This window comes from Medicago truncatula, chromosome 3, assembly GCF_003473485.1.
Source record: "Medicago truncatula cultivar Jemalong A17 chromosome 3, MtrunA17r5.0-ANR, whole genome shotgun sequence".
Lineage (NCBI taxonomy): Eukaryota > Viridiplantae > Streptophyta > Magnoliopsida > Fabales > Fabaceae > Medicago > Medicago truncatula.
Window position 1 is genome coordinate 58914273 of NC_053044.1, and position 4810 is coordinate 58919082.

The 4810-nt window shown below is 36.9% G+C and overlaps 1 non-coding gene across 1 annotated transcript; it reads right to left on the reverse strand.

The window, feature by feature from the left end:
- Positions 1 to 3882: 3882 nt before the first annotated feature.
- LOC112420521 (small nucleolar RNA R71) lies at positions 3883 to 3989 on the reverse strand. Its single transcript, XR_003010701.1, has one exon. It is a non-coding gene; the product is annotated as a small nucleolar RNA R71 (small nucleolar RNA).
- Between the last annotated feature and the right edge of the window lie 821 nt (positions 3990 to 4810).

Below are 4810 nucleotides of genomic sequence, written 5' to 3' on the forward strand. Positions count from 1 at the left end.
TTATACTCTTTCTCAGTCATATTCCTTTTCAATAAAATTAATTAATGCTATAAATTTGGAAAATTGAACTTTGTTTTTTATTTAAAGAAATTTTATTTTTTGTTATATGAAAAATTAAACTTCCATGAAATAAAATTTTGTTACCTATAATATATTTTTTTGAACAAGCCAAAATAAATTACATTATTAAAACGGAAGTGAATCACTGCACACAAGGCGTGCAACGAAAAACACCCAAAGATAGTTACAAAGTCACTGGTGCCTAATCAAGAGAGCACCACCAAAAGAAAGTAGTAACAATTAAATTACTAAACAAAAACACCCATACATGAACGAGGGTGTCGCCACCAATCATGATAGTCAAAATCAAGTAAACAAATTTGCTTTCAACCACAAAAAAGAATTCAACTTTACTTTGTTAAGGATGGTAAAAGGATTGGAAGCCGTATTGTTGAAAATCCGGTTGTTCCTTTCCTTTCAAATGACCCAGACACACGGAAGCCAAATAACCTTGAAGAATGAATGACATGATTGCGGCATTGCTGCCATATGCCTAAACTGAATAAAGTGATCACAAAGCACACATGGAGAGACCGAAGAGAGCTGAAACCACTGCCAGACAAGGGACAAAACACTACCCAAAGTTGCACAACCTAAGAAAAGATGGTATGCCGTCTTCCGAGAGCTACATCCACCTTGAAGCGTTGTATGGGAGATGTAGAAACACTATTGGGTTGGTATGAGTCGAGACCACAAACCTTAAACCCCAAACCCTCAACCCTCAAACCCTAAACTGTAAACCCTAAACCCTAAACCTAAACCCTAAATCCTAAGCCATAAAACTTAAAAGATTTGCAACACAATCCTGAAATGCTCTGCATGCTGCTCCTCCGACTTCGAATACACTAAGATATCATCGATAAACACCACCATGAACATATCCAAATAAGGATGGAAAATCCTTTTCATGTATCCCAAGGGTAAACAAACTAAACCCTAAAACCCTAAACCCTAAAGCTTCAAGGTTTGCAACAAAATCCTCAAATGCTCCACAAGCTCCTCCTCCGACTTTCAATACACTAAGATATCATCTATGTAACGCCCTAATTGTTATTTTATTTTATTTTGATTTATTTGGAGTCTCATATGTGATTTTATATGATTTTTGGTGATTTATGTGGTGTGTGCATTTTATTATATAGTTTATTATAATAATAATCAAAAAAAGTGGAAATTAATATTATTTTAGAAATTAGGGAGTTAATTAGGATTTAATAAAAATTAAGGGAGTTTAATGAAATAGGGGGGAGTTATAGTTTTGGGAGTTAGAAAAAGAAAGAAAACAGTCAGAACGTTTTTACGTAAGAAAACTAGCTTTTGGGAGAAAAGGGAGAGGAAAAGCAAGAACAAGAGAGAAGAACAAGAAGGGATCGATTTTGCTGTAGCTGGTTGTGCAATTGAATTCAGGTAAGGGTGAGACTATCTCTCATTAATAGATAATATGTAATTTCGGGAAAATTGACCTAACTGCTTAACCTTGAGGATAAAATTGAGGGTTAGGGTTTGATGATGATTCTGAGGGGAATGGGTAATGATCATGTTAATTATGTTGTAATGTGATGTTCGGAATGAAATCTTAATCTATACAGTTGCTGTGATCATAAATTGATTGAAAATATAATTGATTGGATGAATTGATCAAGTTTTGTATGATGGTGGAATGATCTGTATTGTTGTTGTTGATGTCTGTTTGTGTTTCCTTTAGATGCATAGCTAGTTGTGTATAGAACCTGTAAACATCTGCTGGAAAACGTTTTGGGTGATCAGGGGATTAAAATTGGGTTTTGGAGTGTGAAGAGGGTTGAAAACCGTAGGTTTCTGCACTGCCCAGATGAATGGTCGCTTAAGCGAACCAGCCGTCACTTAAGCGAACCAGCCGTCGCTTAAGCGAGCATTCAAGCAAGCTGCCCAGAATGCGATTTTTCCCGTTCGCTTAAGCGAACTATGAGCGAGCTTGTAAGCGAAAAACCAATTTGATTCTGCCAAGAGTTCGCTCAAACGAACCGTAAGCGAGCAGAACCTAGACTTACTGTAAGCCGGTCGCTTAAGCGAACTAGACGTCGCTTAAGCGAAGTTGATCTTAGTCAGCCACTTTTTGAACGTTGCCTCGTGTATTAGGAGACCCTTTTGAGCATTGAAACATGGTTCCTTCAACTTGTACAACCCTTATATATACGCTGGATCCTAATGGAACGTTTTGGTAATAGAATTCGTTGAGTTTAGTAAATTGGGAGATGATTGAGTATGAACCAAGTGAGTAAACACTATGTTGAATGAACTTGATGCATTGGTCTGACTATTATTAATTGTACATTTTCTGGAATGGTTGAATTGGTTTTGAGAAATCGTTGTTGTAACACCCCGTTTTCCCAACATAAAAATTTCGCATAAATAATCAGAGCTTTTCAACATAAACGGAATGTCACATTCTTTTCTTAAAATCATAAACTGAATAAATAACTATTTATCCTTTAAAATTCAAATACAAGATCTTTAATACTTCGCAGCGGAATTTATTTCAATAACTAAAACAGTCTTTGGCACGAAGGCCTTTTCATAAATGTCTCATAAAAATCCAATCTAAAAACATAGCCATAAATCTTCAAAAACAATACGTAAGGAATAGAAAAGCAATAACAGAGTTCCCATCCCGTTACGTATCAGAGCACCTAAGACACACGAGAAGGAAAGCTCACACGACATCAACTATTCTTGGTTACCTGTTAGTTACCCATGGTGGGCAAACAGAAGGGGTGAGATTTCACAAATAATAATATTAAGCATATAATTCATTAATTACATTTAACAACATAAGCATCATCAATCATATTTAACAACTCATAGACAACATCATGTAATCATCATAATATTCATCATAGATAATAATATATCATAATTCACTTATTTAATAGTTCATATAAAGAATCACAGCTTTAAACAATTTCATGATTTAACAACTTAACAACTCAACAACTTGACAACTTGACAACTTAACTTCTTGACTATGCAACTTAATCTTCTAATCATGCATGTGGTACCAATCTTTGAGCGTAAATAGGCTCTAGGGCATCAAGCCCTCAACTTTATTTGAGCGTAAAAAGGCTCCCAGGGCATCAAGCCCTCAACTTAATTGAGCAAAGGCTCCAGGGCATCAAGCCCCCAACAATGAAATGCTAATGCATGGACTCGACCTCGTAATATCTTAAATCGACAACCTCTTATATAATCCAATAATTTGGAACTTCATCATCTTAATCAACTTAGACCGACTCATGCAGCTTAGTTAAATAACAACAGCAACACAACAGTATACAAAAACAGCATGACATAATAATATCAAATGCAAGTCAACAACATTGACTTCTTTTTGATTAGAACTCTTTCTTCTTCCTCTTTTCTTCTACTTCTTTCTTTCTTTACCATTGACTTCTTTGGTGGCATAAAATAATAAATAACATGGTTGAGGAACACACTCTTAAGGAGTATTCGATTCCTTCTTCAGATGAGCCATGCACTATTATAGTCTATCCAACGGTTGAAGGTAATAACTTTAAAATTAAACCTGCACTACTAAGTTTAGTGCAACAAAACCAGTTTTCTGGATCACCTTCTGAAGACCCAAATTTGCACATCTCAACCTTCTGGAGACTTAGTGTAACCTACAAAAACGACCAAGAAACCGTTAGGCTACATCTCTTCCCTTTTTCTCTAAAAGATAAGGCCAGCAATTGGTTCAATTCCTTAAAACCCAGTTCCATCACCTCGTGGGATCAACTGAGGCGAGAATTCCTTTGCCGTTTCTTTCCCCCATCAAAAACCGCCCAACTTAGGGGAAAGCTTTACCAATTTACTCAAGAGAGTGGGGAATCTCTTTACGATGCGTGGGAGCGTTTTGAAGAAATACTTAGACTTTGTCCCCATCATGGTTTGGAGAAATGGTTAATCATCCACACCTTTTACAATGGTTTAACATCTAACACTAAGCTAATTGTTGATGCAGCTACAGTTGGTGCCCTAATGAACAAGGATTTTACAACGGCTTATGCCCTGATTGAAGATATGGCTCTAAACCATTTTCAATGGACTGAAGAGAGAACAATCATCAATTCTTCACCCTCTGAAAAAGAGGCAGGTATAAACGAAATCTCTTCCTTTGACTATCTATCTACCAAGGTGAATGCACTATCTCAAAGACTTGATCACATGAATACTTGTGCCGTCACGCCTACTTCTTTTCCACCTCCATGTGAAACATGTGGCATATCTAGTCATTCCAGCGTCGATTGCAAACTAGGTAGTGTTGAGCAATTAAACTTTGTTCAGAATGGCCAAAGAATTGTTCAAAAGTCTCACATTGAACTTTTAATGGAAAACTATTTTCTTAAACAATCCGAACAGCTCCAAGAGCTTAAGGATCAAACTAGACTCTTGAGCGACTCTCTTGCCACTCTCACAACAAAGATAGACTCCATCTCCTCTCACAACAAAACTTCAGAAACTCAGCTCTCCCAAGTAGTTCATAAGGTCGACCACCCCAACAAAATGAATGTTGTTACACTTAGGAGTGGTAAGCCACTCGAAGATCCCATAAGGAGAGCCAAACCCAATGAAGATGAGAAGGAGATTTGCGAACCACCGTCTAGGGAAACTAGGGCAGAAAGAGAAGAACCACGAGTTGAGGAAACCACACCACCTCCCTTTAAGCCAAAAATTCCCTTTCCACAAAGGTTTGCCAAATCTAAGCTAGATG